Source organism: Phascolarctos cinereus, unplaced genomic scaffold (genome assembly GCF_003287225.1).
Source record: "Phascolarctos cinereus isolate Bilbo 61053 unplaced genomic scaffold, phaCin_HiC Scaffold_4;HRSCAF=312, whole genome shotgun sequence".
Classification (NCBI taxonomy): Eukaryota; Metazoa; Chordata; class Mammalia; order Diprotodontia; family Phascolarctidae; genus Phascolarctos; species Phascolarctos cinereus.
This window is the reverse complement of record NW_027555847.1, coordinates 122,844,236-122,866,601: the sequence shown is the minus strand read 5'-3', so window position 1 is coordinate 122,866,601 and position 22,366 is coordinate 122,844,236. Positions and strand designations below refer to the sequence as shown.

The 22,366-nt window shown below is 40.0% G+C and overlaps 1 protein-coding gene across 3 annotated transcripts in view; it reads right to left on the bottom strand.

Moving 5' to 3' along the window:
* The window catches only part of TBC1D24 (TBC1 domain family member 24), a 50,569-nt gene extending 28,724 nt beyond the window's left edge, over window positions 1-21,845 (bottom strand). For all 3 annotated transcript variants that reach the window (XR_002328181.2, XM_021006295.2, XM_021006297.2), the window contains exon 1: window positions 21,784-21,845. The gene's annotated coding sequence lies outside the window, so the exon portion shown is untranslated. The remainder of the gene's footprint in view (window positions 1-21,783) is intronic.
* Between the last annotated feature and the right edge of the window lie 521 nt (window positions 21,846-22,366).

Here is a 22,366-nt window from a genome sequence, read left to right as displayed (position 1 = left end):
CAGGCTCTGAACTTTGGAATAGTAGCCGGTGAGTTAAAAACCCTCCTTCCCATCTCCCATCTTACTCTCTCCACTCCCCTAACTTTTGTTTTGGGTGGAACCAAGTGAGTCACTCAGTATTAGCAGGCATGGATATTGTCTGTTCTCCTCCCCTCATCCAACCCACTTCCCTCTTCCAAATTTTCCTCTTTCTGAAAGGATACCAACAGTGACCTTCCAGTTACTGAGGTTTTGAAATTTTGCATCATTCTTAACTACTGACTCTCCCTCACTCCACATATCACACCAACTACCAAAATGTGTCATTTCTACCTCCATCTTTCTCATAGCCATCTCCACTCACACAGCCACCACCTTCATTTGGGCCCTTATCGCCTTTGCCAGGGCTATTGCAATCACCTCCTAATGGGTTATCTTGCTAAAGTTTCTCCCCACTGCAATCCATCCTCTACATATCTGCCAAATTGATATTCTCAAAGTATAAATCTGACCATGTCTCTCCAGTGGCTCCCTATTTCCTCCAGTATCAAATATCATTTTGTCTTTACCTCATTCTTTTGTGTGTGTGTGTGTGTGTGTGTGTGTGTGTGTGTGTGTATGTGAGAGAGAGAGAGAGAGAGAGAGAGAGAGAGAGAGAGAGAGAGAGAGAGAGAAAGACAGAGACAGAGAGAGAGAGAGAGAGTTTTATAGGGATAGGGACTAGACTGATTTTATTGCCATAGGAACTTCCTGACAAGCAAACTCTTATACCAATAAAAGTTGGAACCTTCCCTGCACCTACCAGTATTAAAGAGCTACCTAGAGCAGAGAGAAATTAAGTGACTTGCCCAAGGTCACACACAAGTGCCAGCATGTGGCAGAGGTGTAAACCCAGGACTTCCTGGCTCTGAGGCCAGATCTATATCCACCAGACCAGTAGTTCTAATATTTTTTAGACTCAAGACCTCTTTACACTGTTAAAAATTGAAAACCCCCTCAAACAGCTTTTGTTTATGTGGGTTATATTTATTGATATTTACTATATTAGACATTAAAGTGTCCTAGTATTATGAAAAATTTTAACTTCAGGGACCCTCAGAGTTCCCTGGACCACATTTTGAGAATTGCTGTACTAGACCATGTTGCTTCTCATAAGTTTTATAATGTATGCAATTATTAGTATAATAGTGAATTATATATTCATAAGTAAATATATATATATATATATATATATATATATATATATTGGAACATACATGTTAAAAAATGTGTTACTAATGGGGGGCATGATCAAAAAAGTTTGGAGACCATTGGGCTATATAGGTTGGAACTACTCAGGGTAGAATTGACTACTCTCTGTAAAGTCTAGGCCTATTTTCTTTTTTTTTTTTTTGCTATTTTTAAGAAGTCTCAGTTCAGCTTAACAATCTTATTTTAACTGTACTGCTTCCATTCTCTTCCTACTCCCACCCCACCAATTATTCTTCTTAATGGCAAACATGTTTATAAATAAGACAGGCACTAGCCAGAGAAGTACTAACCTTCACCCAGCTCTCCCCAGATTCAGGTTGAATATTAAACTAGAAACTCCAAAGCCACTTATCATCCCTTAGAAGTCTCCTTTGAAAAGGACTGACTGGAAGAAGCAGAGCTGGAGCTGTGTGCTTGCCAAAGTATAGGCAGACCAGGTAACCTGTTAGCAAGGTGAAGACTTGCAAAGGGCATGGAGGAGTTATCGAAAGGCTTCTTGCTATCCTGGACTTTGCCCTGCTACTCAGTGGATTTTCTTTAGGCAGGTAGGGGCATCAGATTTTAGATTTATTGTAGTTTTTATGAAGGGGAAAAAAGAAGGCAGGAAAACTTGATGTCACAGAGAAATGCTATTAGTGGACATGTCATCTGGAAAAAGGAAATCATCCTAGCTTCTTTTTGTGATGGCTAAAAACAGGAAACTAAGGAGTTGCCCATCAGTTGGAGAATGGCTGAACAAATTATGGTATATGAATGTAATGGCATACTATTATATAGTAATAAATGAGGAATGGGATGGCTTCAGAGCAACCTGGGAAAACATGTATGAATTGAGGCAGAATGAAATGAGCAGAACCAAAAGAACAAGTTATACAAACAACTTTGAAAAACTTAATACTGATCCATGAAATGACCAGCCAGATTCCAGAGGACTCTGGAATTTCATGATGAAACGTGCTACCTACCTCTTGACCAAAAGGTAATAGATTCAGGATAAAGATCGAGACAAATATTTTTTGGACATGGCCAATGCAGGAATTTGTTTTGCTTGACTATAAATATTTCTCTCTCTCTCTCTCTCTCTCTCTCTCTCTCTCTCTCTCTCTCTCTCTCTCTCACACACACACACACACACACATACACACACACACAAAAGTGGTATGCACAACTTAATATAATCATCTAGAGATGGCTGAAAAAAAATCCTAGCTCTTGCTTATTTTCCATATTCTTCTTCCTGCAGGAGGTAATACTGGTCTAACAAACCTCAAATAAGCCTAAGTCCACTTTTGACACTTAGGCTGATAATCCTCCCAATTTTCAAGGAAGTGGAATTTCAGTTACTGTTTTATTATAAGCACACAAACTAAGAAAGTGGCCCAAACCTGGCACAAAAGACAAGGGAGGCATGGAATGAAAAAAGCATTAGATTTAAAGTCAAAAGAACTGGTTTCAAATTCTTCTCCTACTGCTTACTGCCTTTATGACTCTTGGCAAAACATTTGATCTCCCTGGGCCTCAATTTTCTCAACTGTAAAATGAGCAAGGTGGCACAGCTGACAAGAATGCAGTTTGTGGAGTCAGGAAGACTTATTTACCTAAGTTCAAAGCCAGCCTCAGATACTTAATAGCTGTGCGATCCTGGGCAAGTCACTTAATCCTGTCTGCCTCAATTTCCTCTTCTGAAAAATGATCTGGAAAAGGAAATGGCAAAACACTCCAGTAGCTTTGTTAAGAAAACCCCAAATGGGATCACAGTCAGACACAAACTGAAATGACTGAACAACGAAATGAGATTGGATTAGATTATCTGAAGCCTTTTCCAATCCTAAATCTATGATCCTAGGCTCAAGCTTGTTTCCCAGATAGAACCTTCACCTGGCTCAGGTCATCCCCACCCTGACCTCTCCTCAGCCATACTAACCTCATTCCTGCCACAGACTAAGCATTACTTAAAAGAAAACAAAAAGGGGAGGGAAAAAAAGCACATTTTTAGCTACTGTTTTGCCAAACAAAGCAGATTCTCTTTCCTCCTCTCCCCCAGAACACCCTTGTGTTTAAGAACTGAATACCTCCACAAGTTGGTTACTCATGGTGCAGGGACAACTTAGGGACCCTACACTACATTGAACTTCTTGTCAGCCTACAGATCTATCAGGTTCATAACTAAAGATAAAAAATATAAAGATCAGTGAAATAGTAAAAATTAGCATATCTATCTAAAAAGGATGAAAGGCACCTCTTTGATTAGCTTGCAGTCACTAATTCTTAAATTTCTGCACTCTAAGTTAGGGAATTCCCTATTTGATGTCTATGAGAACCTTCTTTATAAGATTCTCTCTCCTATGAGGCAGTTCTTCATTGACAAGAATTTGGACCAGAGTTTAAGAACCTAGCAACTTTTCTACATGTCACCCCAATTAGAGCTCAAAATAATGCTGCAACATGGAAGAACCAGTTTAGTCCCTACAGCCAACGAGATCCTAGAGACCAAAGGTCAGTGTGACAACTCAGCAGCATACAGCAGAACAGGTACAAGGAACTTCCTACATTTTTGCCTCTCAGGCAGAGGCCAGGATGACAATGAGCAAATTTCTCATCAGATGCTGTGAGGGTTAAGGGAAAGTGTCATAAGCAAATCTTCCCCCAGGTTCCTCTATCATCCTTTCCTTTCACACATGATTATTGGTATTTTCATAGTTCATCCCCAGCTGCAGAAACTGTCAACTCATACCCACACCCTCTGTGTATGCAATACTTCTAATTGTCCTAATAGTGATAAAGTTCTTAAAAGTTACAAGTATCATCTTCCTGTGTAAGGATGTAAACAGTTTACATCCCTTATTGAATCCCTTATGTTTTCTCTTTCCTGTTTACTTTTTTATGCTTCTCTTGAGTCTTGTATTTGAAAATCAGATTTTCTTTTCAGCATAATTCTCATTTCTTTTCCCAATTTTTCTTCTACCTTGCAGAAACTGAAAACACAAAAAGGCTCTACAAGTTGTGGGAGCCAGGTACCATCTAAAACTTCATTCTTTCTAAACATATGAGTTTGACTTTTATCAACATAGTAACTAGAAAGGAAAACTCCTAAGAACCTGATAGCTTTACTCTAAGGACCTGAGAGACCCCTTGTACTACCACCATGCCTGCTCTATCTAGGTTCAGCTCCTTCCCTACTTAATTCCAGGGTTTCCAGTAGCCCCACAAAGCCCCCAGGAACTTGGATTTCATTCCAAATGTCCAGTAGAGACCTATGTCATATGACATCATGCTATCTTTACTCACTTTCCCACACCTGGAATGCCCTCCCTCCTCACCTCCATCTCCTAACTTCCTTGGCTTCCTTCAAGTCTCGGCTAAAGTCCTACCTTCTGCAAGAAGCCCTTCCCAGTCCTCAGTAATTTTAGTGCCGTACCTCTGACACTACTTCCAATTTGTACTGTATATATGGTTGTACATAGTTTTTTGCATATTGTCTCCCAACGTAGACTGTAGGCTCCTTGAGAGCAGGGAGACTGTTTTTAGCCTTTCTTTCTATCTATAATGCTTAGCCCAGTGCTTTGCTAGCTAAGTGAGTTGTAGATTGCCCCGCCTTGAAATTCTTCAAGCAGAATCTGGGCAGCTTCTTGTCAGGTGTGTCAGAGTGGAGATTCGATTTGCATATGATTTGCACTAGATAGCAACTGAGTTCCCTTCCTACTCTCAAAATTTGAGATTATCCTTCTCTGGATTCTCTTCAGGTTGTCCATATCCTTCCTAAAATATGATGCCAATGATAAATAGAGGACAAAGCATCTGCGTTAGGAAACATGATGGATAGAGTGCTGGAGCTGGCATCAGGAAGACCTGAATTCAAATCCTACCTCCAACACTTACCTTACAGGTTTTCTGTGAGGATACGACAAGGTATCAGTAGAGTGCACTGTAAACTTTAAAGTGCTATATAAATACTAGTTATTATAGTAGGATTTCAAAAGTCAGAGATAAAGGGCATTCTAGATATTGAGACAGAGTGAATAAAGGCACAGAGGAAGAAAGAGCAGAGACTGACTTAATTGTGAGGTGGTAAACTCTCCAACATTTAAGTAGGTAGAGGCTAGATGAATCCTTTCATAGGGATGCTGGATTGGATGACCTCTGAGTCCTCTTCTAACTACGATTTGGTGACTGTGAAATTGAACTGGAATGAGTTAACTAATAAGAGAACAACAGGGAGGAAATGGGAGAAATAATCCTGGTTCTTCATCTCTCATAGAATAAACATTTATTAAGCACCTATTATATGCTAGGCACTCAGGATACCAAAAAAGATAGTTCCTGCCCTCAAGGAACCATAGTCTAATGGGGGAGACAACAAATACATACATACATATCTATATCTATATCTATATCTATATATAGAGAGAGATACACATGCACAAAACGAGTTGTATATAAAATACACAGAAAATAATTAGTAGAGGGAAGTCATGAGAATAGGACTGGGAAAATTTTTCTCTCTTCATTTCCCATCCAGCTGCACTCTTTGGGACTTCTACATTATGCCCTCAGAAACCCTATCACTGGGAAATTTCATTATCCTACAAGGTGAAAACAGCCTTGGTACTCATATCTCATCTCTTTCCCACCACTGCAGTCTTTTGGACTCTTCATTATGCTCTTTCCTCCTTCCTTTTTCTCAACTCCCTCTCCCTCACCTGCTTTTCAGTTTCCTTTTGTGTGCTATTGTCCTCCACTTTGTTGTCCTTTTTTTTTTGGATTTGCATTTCAAGCACTTTGCACAGACACATACTATGTGCCTGGCACATAGTAGGTGTTTAATAAATGTTTGTTGACTGATTGTTGGATGGCATTCTGGGAAGCAAATTCTACTTACTCCCACAAATATGTTCTAATCATTCAAAGTACCCCTCAAGACACAGAATGTAGCAGATACTGTGAGGTGTAAAAAAAATAAAACATGGTTTCTTCACTGACTTGCTGGGGAAAAAAAAGCATGCCAAAACAAGCAAAACAAAAGAATAACAACAAATCTCTGTGGCCAAAAATGTATGAGAACTCATTGCTGTCTGCGTATCTTCTTGAGGAAGCCCTCAAATTTCATCCCCAATTAATTACCAGGTCCTACTGATTCACAGAACTTTCAAATGAGAAGGGACATCAGTGGCCATCTAGTCCAGTCCAAAGCTCAACAAGAATCTCCCCTACAACATACATGACAGGTGCTCATCTAGCCTTTGACTGAAGGTCTCCAACAAGGGGTAACTTACTCTCCTCTGAGACAGTCCATTTTACGTTTAGCTATCTCTATCCCAAAAACTTTAAGCCTAAATTTGCCTCTCTGCAACATCTATCCAATGCACCAATTTACGGTCTCTGGCACTAAGCTGAACAAGTCTAACCTCTCTCCCATGTGACAGCCTTTCAGATACTTGAAGAAAGATATCACATCCCTGCTAAGACTTCTCTAGGATAAACATCCCCAGTTCTTTCAACCAGTCTTCATATAGCATCAACTCTGGGCCTTTCAGTATCCAGTTGCTCTCCCCCAACTTGTCTGTCTGGTGCCCAGAACTAAACGTAATACTCCAAATACAGTCTGACCAAAGCAGAATATATTGGAACTAAACTAACATCTCCTTTTTTCTTAGAAACTAGGTCTCTTAATGATGTTCAAGATCACATGAGCTTTTGTGGCTGCCACATCACAGCACTGACTCATAACGAGCTTGCAGTCCACTAAGCCAAGAGTTTTTCAGATGAATTTTTGTTTAGCCATGCCTCCTCCATTTTGTACTCATAAATTCTTTGAACCAGAGTATAAATTTTGTCATAATAGATTTGGCCAGTGTCCTTTTCTACTAAAGTGTTTCACTATGATAGCTTTATGTCACCTGAAGATTTGATGCATTCCATCTATTCCATGATCCAAGTCACTGATAAAAATGTTAAACAGCATAGGGTCACATATAGCTTCCTAGGGAATTCCACTGGACACCTCCCTCCAAGCTGACACTGAACCATTAATGGCCCTTGGGGTTCAGCCATTCAGTAAATTCTGAATTCATCTAATCTCCTATTATCCAGCATAAATGTATCCATCTATGCAGAAGAGCAGGTAAATTATATCTACCTTTTCCTAATCTACAAGTCTGGGAAGGGATGGTAGTGTGGCATGACCTATTCTACTTTCTCCAAGGTCAGCGATGATCTTTTTAATGCTAAATCCAATGGCTTTTGCTCAGTGCTGACACTGTTGACCACCCTCTCCTTCTGGATACTCTCTCTTTTCTAGATTTTCATGACACTACCCTCACCTGGTTCTCCTTCTACCTGTCTGGCCACTCCTCAATCTCCTTTACTATATTATCATTCATCAACCATCCCTATGTGTGGGGTGAATACTAGGAGTCTGTCTTGAGTCCTCTTACCTTCTCGCTCTTGACTTTATCTCAGTGAATCTCATCAGCTCCCATGGGTTCAACCTCCTTGCATACATGATCCTAAATCTATAATATCCAGCCCTCATTTCTTTCTTCAGCACCAGTCTCCCTTTATCAACTGCCTGTTGGACATTATTTAGATGTCACACAGACATCTTACACATGTTTAAAACTGAACTCATCTTTTCTTTTTTCTTCCTTAAACTCATTCTCTCTCTTAACTTCTCTGCTGTCAAAGACACTACCATTCTTCCAGTCACCCAGGTTTGCAAGCTAGTAGTCACCCTACATTCTTTACTCTCATGCCGTACATCCAATCACTTGTCAAGTTTTGTCAATCCTACTTCCATTACTTTCCATTCATACCACAAGTACCCTAATTTAGACCTTTATCACCTGTCACCTAGACCACTGCAAAAGCATCCCAATTGTTCTTCCTGCCTTATGTCTCTTCCCTCTCTAAACTATCTTTCATATAGCTACCAAATTGATGTTCCTAAAACACAAATTTGATTATGTCATTTTTCTGCACAAATAGCTCTATGGCTCTCTTTTGCCTCTAGGATAAAATAAAACCTCCTCCATTTGGCATTTAAAGCCCCTCATAATATTGCCTTTAGCCCATATTTCCTGGCTGATTTCACATTATTCCGCCTTCACGCACTGTACATTCCAACCAAACTGGCCTACCTAATCCTTCTACTATACAACATTCCATATCCCATCCCCATGCCTGTAATGATCTCCCTCCTCACTTCCACCCAATGCTTCCTTCAAGCTTCAATGCAAGTTCTGCCCACCCCCTCCAATAAGAAGACTTCTTTGATTCCCTCAATTGTTAGGGTTCCCTTCTTCAAATTACTTTGCATATATTTTTTATTTACTTATCTGTGCATATATTGTTTCCCTTCAATAGAATATAAACTCCTTGATGGCAGGGACTGTTTTGTTTCTGTCTTTGCATTCCTGACATCTATCAGGTGCTTAATAAATGTGAAATTGAACTGAATTTCATCAAATTTTCTTCAGCAGTGGGAAAATTCTTTCCCATTTCTGGTTCTTAGATTTTTTCACATGAGAATATACACTGTGCATACAATGCTATTTCTCATTTTTTACCTAAGAGTTACATTCCAGTCATGGGTATATCCCACCAAGGCTTAGTGATCTCTGTGAGGCTAAATGTGCCTTTCTATATTAGAACCTCCTTTCTTGTTAGTCATACTTTGTCAAACAAATAAACCATCTTATCCACCTTTACCACTTGCATTGATTTCTTTTCTATTCCTACTGCTACTACTCCAGCATAGTCCCTTATTACCACCCAGCTGAATGAGAGCCATGACCTCCTACTAGGTCTCTTGGATAACACTAAAAATCAATAGCTCTCTATTGCCTCACTAAAGTTCAGTCTTCTTTGACTGACATCCAAGACACTCCACAATTTGGTCCCTTTCTAATCTCATATTACCTATCTTCCATGAGCAATATACTTTATTTAAATTTTCTGTTCTTGGAAAATGACACCTATCTTCATACCTCCATGCCAATGTTCATACTGTTCCCTATGACTGGAATTCCCTTGCTCTCCTTTGCTGGCCAAATTCCTAACCATCCTTTAAAGCCTAACTCAAATCTTATTTCTTCCAGCTGCCCTAATCAAGCAAAAGCCCTGGTTGATAATGACCTTCCTCCTAAGCCTTCACATGACACTTTGTTTTGTAATTACCTAGTGTACTCACTAACATAACATTATGAGACAATATATGTGAAGCACTTGGCACAGTGCCTAGTACACAGTAGGTGCTTAATACTTGTTCCCTTTCCTTCCGCCATTATAATTATTTGTACTGGTAACTTAGCCCAAAATCACCAAATTTGAGAATTGGAAGAGATTTCAGCCAGTTCAACTTATACATAAAAGAATCTCTGCCATAACATATTTGACAAGTGGTCATACAGCTTCTGCTTGAAGATTTCCTAGAAGGGGAAATCCACCACCTCTTGAGGCAGTGTATTCCACTTCCAGACAACTTTAATGATCTGATGTCACATTTAAATTGGTTTCTTTACAACTTCCACATACATCCATTGCTGGTGGTTCTGCCCTCTGGAGTAAACTGAACAAGTCTAACTCTTTTCCCACATTACAGCTCTTCAAATGCCTGAACACAGTTATCAAGTCTCCTCCAAGCTTTCTTTTCTCCAGACTAAACATCTCCAGTTCCCATGCCATGAACTCAAAGCCCTTCACCATTCTAGCTGCTCTTTTCTGGATACTCTTGAGCTTAAACTATGGCATTCAGAACTGCACACAGTGCTCCAGATGGCATAGAACAAGTGCTGAGTGCAGCGGGATTATCACTTCTCTGTTTTTGGAATCTACGTCCTTCCTAATGCAACCCAAGATTGCATTAACTCTTTGGACTGTCACATCACACTTCTGAGTTTACAATCTACTAAAACTCCAGAAACTTTTCAGAACTGCTGCTTACCTATGCCTCCCCCATCTTATGGCTGTGGAGTTAGTTTCTGGAAAGACTTTACATTTTATCTATTGAATTTCCTATTATTAGAATCAGCCCAATGCTCTAGCCTAGAGGCATCAAACTCACTCCACCAGGCCACACCAGATTAAAACGTAATTAGGAAATGTTTAACAAAATAAATAAAAGTACACTACAACACAGATAATGTTAATTTGTGGTTTTCTAATGTGGTCTTCAGGGATCCTCTTCTATTTGACCTTGACACCACTTCTCTAGCCTGTGAAGATCCTTTTGGAATTTGCCTTTGTCATTCAGTGTGCTAGCTGCCCCCTTCAGCTTTGTGTCATCAGCAAATTTTATTCTATGCATGGGGGACAGCTAGAGAAAATGCTCAGATCTGAGGTCTACCTCAAGTAAAAGTCATATCACTTCTTTGATCCTCCCTTTTTTCCCAATATAACTTTAAAAGCCCCCTTTATTGTCATTAGTCCCCCTCACCAGCTTAAGGCTATTCTGATACTTTTTACAGGACCATGCTACTCTTATACTCTGTTACCTGGTCTTCCATCTTCTGTACATTTCTTTTTTTTAATTAATTTAATTTCTCTCCTATTTTACCTTCACCCCATTAAAAAAAGAAAGACAAACAAAACCCTTATAACATATATTCATAGTCACACAAAACAATATTGGCCATGTCCAGAAAATATACATCTCATTTTGCACCCCAAGCTTTATTATTGGTCCATTGGAATCATGGTTGATCTTTGTCCTTAAGTCTTTCAAAGTTCTTTGTCTTTATAATGTACATTTCTGTTTTAAAATCTAAATTGGTTAATGAATTCACTATGTAACCATATATCAGTCTCTCCAACTCCATGAAACCAAGTGAAAATTGGGAAAATCAAATTGATTATATTTTGTTATTGATTCCATTCTGTATCACTACTGACATTTTTGTAATGACTTAAATCATGTTTCATTTGTCTTGGAGTTAAGTTTGGAAATTCATCTTTCCTGTAAATCACTCACTGTCTCTAAGTTAAGTTTGGAAGTTCAGTTCTCCTGCTAAGCACTGTTCTATTCTTGCCTTAAGGAAATCTATTTTCCTTGAAGCATGAAAGTGGGTGCCAAGGAGTCTGGTCTGTTATCCAAGGTAGTATAGTCCACTATGGCTAAACTGTCCTTGCAGGTGGATTCAAACAATGAACATTTCTTAGTGACAAGATGGAAGGAGGGGTTGTTGCTAACCCCTCATTCCTAATTTCCAGCCAATCATATTGTTTCTCATGCCTGTAATGTTTCAGACTGTGTAACCAATCATATTGTTTTCCCTTCTATGATGCTGCCTGCTAGTTTTTGGATGCTCCTCCTTTTTTGTGTATACATGATCTGTCTGCCCTCCTTCAAGGTTTTTTTGTTTGCTGAAGACCCAAAGACTCCTTTCATTGGTAAGTGCTAGCCTTACCAATAAATTGAACATGTGTGGAACTTTGTGCCTCAGTTTACCTTAATTTCAATCATGGGTTATCTAAACCTTACATATCCCTTAATATCTAGCATAGTATTTATTTATACACATTAGTACTTAATGAATGAAGCAGAGAGGGTGATCAAAATGAGTAAGATCAGTATAAGAAGGTCTTTTGGAATATCCAGTCACATTTTAATGTAGTGGATGTTGAATGAGAGAAGAGTTGATAGAACGGTTGAGAATTGGTGAGGGGTGGGGGTAGGAGAAGAGGGGGAAGAGGACAGAGTAGAAAATAAAAGAATTATAGATTTAGAACTCAAAGAAACCTTAAATGTCAACAAATCCAATTCCCTCATTTTACAAGTGAGGAAATTAATGTCCCACAACAGGTTCAATGCCTTGGCAAAGGTCACACTGGCAGTAACAGAGTTGAGATTTGAACCCAGATCTTCTGACTGTAAATCCAGTGCTCTTTCCATTGTGCCACAGTGTCACATAATACTGCATACATGATAATAACATAGTAGCAAGATGGATAAGAGCCTTAAATGCCAGGCAAGGAAGTTTGGAACATTCTTTAGGCAAAGTCCACAATGGATTCTGAGGCAGGGGAATAACAGGATAGAAAGCAGTATGTTAATAAGATTACTTTCATAGCAATATGTAGGATGGTATGGAAGGGAAGAGACTGGCTACAAGGGGAAAAAATCAGCTAAGGGGGCAGCTAGGTGGAGCAGTGGATAGAGCACCAGCCCTGGAGTCAGGAGGACCTGAGTTCAAATCCAGCCTCAGATACATGAAACTCACCAGCTGTGTGACTCTGGACAAGTCACTTAACCCCAATTGCCTTGTCCCCCCAAAAAAATCAGCTAGGAAGATATCCAGGTGTTAGAGGAGACCCTAAGACTAAGGCAGATATAATAAGAATGAATAAGTGCCACTGATAAAGAATAACTGGAGAGAGAAGAAACCTTGAAAAATATAATGATGATGATGATGGCTAACATTTATATAGTGCTTATCATGTGCCAGTTACTGTGCTGAGCATTTAACAATCATTATTTCATTTGATCCTCACAACAACTCTGAAAGATAGATGCTATTATTACCCCCATTTTACAGATGAGGAAACTGAGGTTAAGGGTCACACAGCTAGTATATATTTGACTTTGAATTTGAACTCAGATCTTCTTGATTGCAGGTCCAGTATTCTATTCACTGCATCACCTACTTGCCCAGTAAAAAGTCAAAGAAGTCAAGGAAGAAGAGTTATAAGGAGATTAAGGAACCAATAAGCATTCATTATGCATCTACTAAGAGCCAGGCACTCTGCTAAGTGTCAAATGCTAGAAAGAGGACAAGGAGACTGATAATTCAGGAAAGATCAATAGATGCCAAAGGAGGAGGTCACTGGCAACATTAAAGAAAAGAGATTTAGTAGACTAATGGGGAAAGAGGCCAGACTGAGGTGAGAGGGGAGGGGAATTATACCCAGTTTTAAATTAAGATGGAATTTTGTGAAAGAAAAGAAGAAAAAAAGAAAGGAAGGAAGGAGGCAACACACATAACACATATAGGAAACTTTGAGAAACTTAGCCCTAAAAGGAGAGGCATGGTACCATAGTGTTGTTTTTTTTTTTTTCAAAAAGCATATTTCAAGGTAATAAAATACCTGCATATATTTAAAGGCATAAGGCAAGGAATTAGTAGGCACTAAAGAGAAAGAAGACACTAGAAGCATTCAGGCAGTTTTCAAAGAAAGAAATCCTATCCACAAATATATGGAAAAACACTCCACAACACTAAAAATTAGAAACTGTAGATTAATTTTAAAAAATTATGAAAAAGGAAAGTGGCAGCTGTTAAGGGAATTCAGGAAAACAAAAACACTAATAAACTGTTGATGAAGCTATGAATTAGTCCAGATATTCTGGAAAGCAATTTGAAACTATGTCCAAAAAGTCACTAAACTGTACATGTCTTTGACCCAGTGATACCACTAAAAGGGGTCTATACTCCAAGGAAAGCATGAAAAGAGGAAAATGACTCATTTCTATGAAAATATTTGTAATAGTTCTCTTTTTTATAGCAAAGAACTAGAAGCTAAGGTAGAGGGAGGGGGAGGGTATCCACCAACTGAAGAATTGCTGAACAAATAAACTGTGGTATAAAAATATAAAGGAATACTATTGTGCCATATGAAATAACAAAAGGGGTGGCTTCCAAGAAACCTGGGAAGAACCAATAAAGAGTGAAATGAACAAAACCAGGATAACAGTTTATATAACAACACATCATAAAGGCAAACAACTTTGTAAGACTTAAGAACTCTGATCACTGTAATGGCTAAACACAATTTGAGGGCAACCAAAGATCAGCCATGCTATCCACTACCTGACAAGGTGGTGACGGGCTCAAGGTACAAAATGAAACATACATTTTTGGACATAGCTAATTTGGGAATTTTTTTGCTTGACTAGACGTATTTGTTACAAAGGTTTTATTCTTCATTTTCCTTAGTTTGGGAGGGGGGTGTGAGGAGCTAAAGAGGATAAGATTGCCCAAAAAAGGAAATATAAAGAAAGAAACATCATTGAAACATACTTTTGAAATTCACAGAAGAGAAAAGGAAAGCCAGAAGGAAATGGAGAAACAAGACAGCTTTGAAAAAAACATGTTGAATTTATTATACAACTGAAAAAGAAAAGCTATACATAGAGATATGCAACCCTCTCTTTCTGTTTTACTATGTCTATGGAAGTTCTCATTTTAGTTGGTATTTATTAAGTTCAAATTTAAAAGGGGGGAAATCCCATTATGTTACTACAGAAAATCCATTTTAGGATTGAATTGTGAGAGATCATTTAAAGAAATAAATGCAGATGGTTAATGCATACACAATAAAGAGGTTCTGTCAATAAAGAATCAGATGAGAAAAGATGAGAGCAAGGAAAGAAACAGGAAAGCTGCTTTATGCTCAATTCTCTTCCATCTTAAAGAATTAAAAAGCTTCCAGTGAAAGAGGCTATGGGTAGCTAGGGATCTTCAAAGATAAAAGATTCAGAATGGTCAAGTAGAGAGCAAACCAAACAAGCCTTAGATACCTCATAAAAGACTCTGAATGACCCGGTGAACTACAAGTCTAGGAGGAAAACTTCCTTCTCTAGAGTACTTCTTAGAGCGGATGCCAAAGTGAAGAATACTGCTCTTAGAAGGGAACAACAGCCAGGTCACTAAAAGGTATCTAAGTTCTACCAGTGAAGAGAAACCTGATGTTCACATTTTTGAGATTAATACATGCTGTCTCAATGCTGTAGCATGAGTATAGAAATTTTTCAAATATTAATAATGATTAGAATTCCACAGTAACTACCAAGTAGCTAATTACCATGGAACTCAATTCCTAGCCCTTTGCTGGTAGCAGACAATGAGGGCCACGTGCCAGGTATAACATAGATGTAACCACTAATGAGGTGTTAGTCACAGAAAATGCAGGTCTGCCACAGGTAGGAAGTTCATACCAAGGTAAAGAGACAGGTAACAGCCAAACCTGTAGGGTGGTCCACAGGATTTAAGACTGTAAATAGTGACTGAGCCCCAAGCCCACTGTGTTTAAAGCAAGAAAAATCTTCTGGGTCCTCTGGAGATCCTATAGACAAGCAACAAGGAACAGGGCACATGGTAGGCACTCAACAAATACTCACTTATTTCTGCACAAGGGCACAGAATGCTCCCAGTAAATAATCCTACAATTATAAGAATTATCAAAGTTCCTTAGCTTTCATATCACATCCAACTCTGGGCGCCTACCCATCTTGCTTCATATTCCTTTTTCCCCCTACATTCTTAAAAATAAAAGACAATGAAATCCATTTGAGAACCTCTTCTTAAATACTGTTTGGCATGTGAGTCTGCCTAGATATAGTTAATCATATATATATAGTTAAATCATAGATACAGTTAAATCATAACTTCTGGAGGAAGGAGACTATGACATATGCCAAAGTGTGATAGTATCCTTCCTGTTGACTGCAAGTCATTTGCTGAAAGAAGCAACACCATCAAGCTATCACCTTTTCAATCTATGACGGCAATGTGGGGATACAGGTTGCAAGCTCTGAAGCAATACAAACCCATGGGGGAAAAAACAGGCTTCTGGGCTTTTTTCCCCACTGTAAGACATCTGACTTATAGGTTCAGGCACCGTGGTCAGTTTAGTTGATCCTTAGCCTACAAGTTAGTGTCTCTTAACCATTGCCCAGCATGACCTAATCTGTGAGGTACCAGGCACAGCTTGGTTCCCTTGGCTAATCAGATAAATCAGTTCTGCCAGGCTCTTAGCAAGAGCTGCCTCAGTGGAGAGGGATGATTTTATGTATCCTATCCTCAGACTTCATTAAGTAACTTATTCTGATATAGGTATAATCCAGTCTCCATACGGATAGTTCTGCTTCTACAAGACAAAGGAGAACAAAAGCCAACTAATCCTAAAATTCTGCTCAACATTTTTACTTTCTCCCTTCTACTTGTCTTCCAAAGGAAGCAGCAATGGTTTGGTTAACAAATGTAGCAGCAAATGGATCCACAACTGGGCAGTACAATAGAATGATCAGGAGGCCAACAGCAGGAAAACTGAGGGACTGGAGAAGACTGTAGACAACGCTGGGATACAGAAGATCTCAGAAGAGCTGGCCTGACATCATGGTAAGAGGAAATTTCCATTAGCCAAGATAAAACAGGATCTTAGAAAAACATATGCTTCTTTGGGAATGAAGTATCAGCCTATCTTTTAAAATCTTGAACGTGGAAGAAAAACAACACAGGGAAATGAAAGTTGAAAGATTCCCCCAAGATTGATACAAGACAAGCTTCTATGAACCTGAGAGTTTGCAGCCATGCTGGCAAATGTCTATAATCACTACTACAGGGGAGGCTGAGGCTAGCGGATCTTTGAGTTGGAGGGTTCTGAGCTGCAGTTGGCTAAAGCAGATCAAGTATCCTTACTCAGTCTGGCACTAATATGGTGGGCCTCAGGAGCAGGGAGTTACCAAGCTGCTTAAAGAGAGAAGTGGTTTGGGTCAGAAACAAAGGATGATGATCAGCAGTAGGATTAAGCCTATCAGTAGCTGCTACACTTCCAGGGTGGGCAAGAGGTGAGAGAAAGAGAGAAAGAGAGAAAGAGAGAAAGAGAGAAAGAGAGAAAGAGAGAGGAAGAGAGAGAGAGAGAGAGAGAGAGAGAGAGAGAGAGAGAGAGAGAGAGAGAGAGAGAGAGAGGAGAGAGAGAGAGGAGAGAGAGAGGGAGAGAGAGAGAGAGAGAGAGGAGAGAGAGAGAGAGAGAGAGGAGGGAAGAGGAGAGAGAGAGAGGGAAGAGAGAGAGAGAGAGAGAGAGAGAGAGAGAGAGAGAGAGAAGAGAGAGAGAGAGAGAGAGAGAGAGAGAGAGAGAGAGAGAGAGAGAGAGAGAGAGAGAGAGAGAACACGAGCGAGCTTGGGCTAAGATTAAGATGACTTCCACCTCAGGCAGGAGATTAAAATATCCAGTGGTGTTATACAGAATCTCTGATGAGCGGATTCAAAATGGACTTTTATAGGAGTTAGAAGGAGTGCATTAAACCAAGACCAAGCACAAAAGCAAGGATCTGTAAAAAACTGTCAGGAAGACAAGTCCAAAATAGTCTAAGACCTGTAAAAAATGCTAAAGGGCAAATGTTTTACCTGCATTGGAGACAAAAGCAACAAGGAAGGAATAGGCCTGTGATGGGGCAATCTTAGCAGACGGCAGAGAGAAAGTAGAATTACTCAACTCCACTTTTTCTTGTTTTATCTATCAAGGAGAATGATCTCCAGACTGGAAAAGACAGAACAATAAAAGTCAAGAGAGAATTTAAATTTAAGATAAGTTTAAAAAGATAATAAAAGGGTACCGCCTAGTTATTCTAAATAAATTCAAGTACCTAGCTTGTACAAATTATACCCCAAGGTAAATGCTGAACTACTCTATGTTGTCTCTAAACATACAACTGGAGATGGGCAAATAATATCCGGATAATCAAATATCTCAGCTTCTGCAACTGTGGATGGATTAGTTTGACATCCACATTCAGTAAGATTTTATAAGACAGGATCAAATGGATGATTTTCGAAATTAAGGATGCAAAAGTCACACTATACTGCTCAGATTCTTAAAATCTAGCCACTGCTCAGATTCTTATAATCTAGCCAATAGCTCAGTAATGTTCAGATTCCTTAAGAGTCTGGCCAATATGGCAGATGTTCTAATAAACCTTGTCTTTGGCTGAAAGAAGGCTTGGTCAAATTCTTTTGGGCAGAATCCACATGTTATGATTTTGAGGCCCCTGTACCCCTAAACCTCTAAACCTCAACAGGACTCAATGACCTTGAAAGTCCTTTTCAGCTGTGACATTTTATGATCCTTTATTTTTCAGCCACTAATGATTTCTTTGCACAGGTCTGTTTTCTGTGGAACAGCTCCACTTCTCTAACAGTTTCAAATATGAAAGTGATGTCTTAACATTTGAAATGCCAAAGAAAATGCTACTAATTATCATTACTTTTTTATTTCTTATTAAACAATATATAATATTATATATAAAATATAATATGTATACTATATATCTATCATATGTATAGAAGATAGTTTTATAATACTTTCTTTTCACTGATAATAAAAATAATGAAAAAAAAGTCACACTACAAGACAGCATGGGTCATGTCAAACTAACCTGGTTTCCTTTTTTGACAGAACTATAGAATTATTAGAAATTGTCAAAAGACAATGATATACATGGATGTCAGCAGGAGATTTGACAAAGTGGTTGAAATTTTTAAAAATAGGCTATGATACTACAATTAGATGTATCTAAAATTGGTTGAAAGACCTAACCCAAAAATATCAGCTTGAAAGACAATCTCTAATAATGTGTAAATAGCTATGTCTCTAGCCTATTTTGGGGCTTATTGATGACTTAAGAAATAAACAGAATACTTAAAAAATTTGTATATTACACTAAGTTGAGGTAATATTTAGATAACAGAATTGGGATCCAAAAAGATATGACAGACTGGAACAATGAAGCAGACTTCAGAGGAAATTTCTTAAGGATGAATGTAAATTCTTATACAGTTTTAAAATATCCATTGCACAAATACAGAATGCTGAAGATGTAGGTAGGCAACAATTAATGTAAAAAGAGACCAGTGAGCTTAATCGATTTCAAGGTTAATATGAATCAGTGTGGCTACTGGTAAAAAAAAAAAAGGAAATGGATTCTTGGGCTGTAATAACAGAAGTAGACAGAATCTAGAATAAGAGGGGTGACAGTATCACTGTGTTGTATGCTGGGCAGACTAATTGTGTTCATTTCTGGGCACCATATTTTAAAAAGTATGACAAACTAGAAGCAGGTGATTCAAAACCATGTTATTTGAGTATCTATTTAAGGAAGTAAGGATGTTTAACTTAAAAGAGGAAATTTAATGGAGACATGATAACCCTTCACATTTTTGAAAGATAGCTATTAATCTAAAAATTTGGTACATAGTAAGTGAAAGCAATATCACAAAGAAAAGGGATTAGAGTTATTCTGCTTGGCCCTAGAGGACAGAACTAGGTCCAACAGGTAGAAGTACTGAGAGACATATCAGCTCCAAACTGGTAAGAATTTCCTAATAATTAGAGCTGTTAAAAATGAAATGGACTATCTCATAAGGTAATAAGTTCTCTATCACCCCAGAAATTTGGGCAGTGGCTGGATGACTACTTGACAGAAATCTTAAAGAGAAGATTGATCCATTAGACAAGGAATTAATCTAGGTTAGATAGCTCTCTAAGGTCTCTTCAAGTATGATTCTATAAAGCAAATATGAGATTAGCTAATACGCACAAATTCAGTGTGAAATCTGTAGAAAGATATTAATTGTAAGGAGTTTGGGTGCCATATGAAACATATGAAGAATATTCTCTAGATTTGAAATTGAAAATCCAAAGCAAAGGTCCTATAAAGGCCTGACAAGACAGATTTTAAAAGATTGAGTTAAAGAACCCACAGGGAGTAGACGATAAAGATGCAAAAAAGCCTGACTACCAGCCCCTACTCTGACCTGTGCTGATCAGGGAACACAGGACCTCCAAAAGTAGTCATTCCTGGAATTAAACTCATCATTAATAGGCATACCACACCAAAACGGTTAAAAACTTGCCAATAATCTATCAAGCTACTAGTGTTTTACCTGTTTCAGCCCTAGGATAAGAGGGGATAATTCAGGGTGAAGTGGGAAGGAGTAGGAAACTCTATGCTGAAATCCTGATCTCTCTCTGACTCCAAAGTGGCATGGATAGTTCCAAGTCTGGTTAAGATATAGTTTCCTCTTTGCAAGCTTCAGCTTAAGAATGGTCAGATCAATTTGTCCAAAGTCCGCAAACGTTACCAAGAGTTTCTGGCACTGTGCCCACATTCAGGAACAGGTAATAGTAAAGATATAAGGGACTGGAGCAAAGATTCCTAGGATCAGTGAGTCTCTGCTTTGTAGAAGAAATTTCTATAGATTCTAGCATCCAGAGTTACTGGAGATTTAAGTGTTGGGTTCTCAAAATTCTTATCTTCTCTGGCCTGCACCAGATCTATCCCCACTGAGAGGACAAGGGAGAGAAAAAACCCAAAATAAAATATAGAAGTTAAATCAAGGAGCAACTCCTGATACCTGAGGCCTTCTAGTCCTACTGGGCATCCATAGTGAGCCTGTCTGAGATGTGACTTTCATTGCTGTTGGTCTACTTAGGTGGCTTTCTTTTTGCCATCTTGGAAGGACTATCTAAAATCACTTAGGGTTTTTTTTTAAAACCCTTCAGGTTTAATCTTGTTTCAGGTCTCATTTCCTTGCTTCATTCAGATCAAGGCATCTACTTCCTCAATCTCCCACTCAGCCCCAGGTTATCCTTTTATCTCTTTCAGGAGGCTCTACACATAAATCGCTGGGGAGGGTCAGGAAGGGAGATCACATCTACCCCACTTCTGAAACCAGAGTAATAAGCCCCTCCTTCTGAGCTTTGAAAAAAGGAACTCTGCTTTGGAAGGGACCAGACGATAGCTGACAACAGTTCTCAATTAATGAGGGGAACATTGGTCTCATTTAATGAAGATCTACTGCTTAGATGTGCCTCCTTAGAACAGGCACTAGATAGCATAGCTACCCATCCAAGGGGCTTCCCCACCTCAGCAGTTAAGGAATTTGGTCTTCTCTTTTAAAACATCACAAGAATAAGCCCTACCCTGTGACTAATTCATCAAGTGCAGTTGGTCATGCTGAGTGTCTGACCATTCATACTTGAATCAGCCTCTCTCAACTTGGGAGGTCCCTAGAGTGTAGAGAGATCCCTCGCTTTTTTGTGACACCTAAGTTTTCAGGGTCCCAGAAGCAGCTGTCTTGAGGAAATAGCAAATGACCTGACCTGATAGGTTATCTGACTGTGCAGTTATTTAACTGCTCAAGCCTGTTGATTCAAAGCCTCTTTTCCCCTTCAGGCTATTGGACAAACACTCAGAACACTCACTCAGAGCTCCTTGGATTAACCCGCACTTGTCACCCCTGTTTCCACAACAGACCCTGGCCAGGCACAGGATTTGGTCGATGTCTGGCCCCATCTGACAGCTCTGCTCTGCTCTGCCATGGATTCTCCCGCCCCAGACAGATGAAGAAGACCTCCGCATCCCTCTCCAGTCCCAATCCCCTGCTCCGTGGGGATCTGCAACCCCTCACCGATCGACTCCCCCACCCCCACTCGAGCTCCCTGGTCACCTACACTTCTCCCCATCAAAGTCCCGACCTCCTCCCAAGCTTCCCCCACACCACATGCTCTCCACATCCTCTTCCTCTCTTGCCAACACTCTTGCCCTCTGTGCCCCCCAACGTCCTGCTATGAACCCCTTCTTCCCTCACAGCTCTCAAGGCCTCCACGTCCCCCCTCAGACCCCCTGAAGCCCCCAGCTCCTCTGAAAAGTCGCCACGCCTAGACAATCTGCCACCCATCAGGGCTCCTTTTGCCTCTCCTCCGCCCTCCCACTGGCACCTGGAGGCCTTAAATCCCCACAGTCGAGACCCCCATCTCTTCCTTCACCCAGCGCCTCACCCAGCTCCAAAGGTCCGCTTTCACCTCGGCTCTCCGACCAACAGCGGGCAGACGGAACGCGCAGGCGCCGTTTTAACTGGTCCCGCCCCCGCACCGCCCCGTGCCGCGCACGCACCGCCCCCGGGTTCTCACAAAGCGAGCCTGAATACCTGATCTCGAGCATGCGCATTACTAGAACTCTGCCCTTCGCCAGCGCGCTGTATCGTGGAGAGAGCATGCGCGGCACTGCGGGAGCCAGCCACCGGGACGTGGTGGGGGGTGGGTGGAGACGGAATGGAAGTGTTAGGGAGTGGGGAGGAGGACGAACAGGGAGGGGCCAAGGAGACCGCGGGCATTGGGAAGGTATAGGTGTATGCCGAAGGGCATAGGGAGGGTATAGGTCTCTATCAGAAAGCTGTCCCTCGCCTCGCCTCTCCTCGCCTCCAAGAGTTCCTGAAGATAATTGACATGGAGACCTTTGACCCTCTAGTTGGTGGTTGTATGGTAGGGGAGCCAGCACTGGTCTTAGACCTGGAAAACCTGAGTCTGAGTATGCTACATTTTAGCTGTGTGACTTTCAGCAAATCACTTAACCATTTTGGTC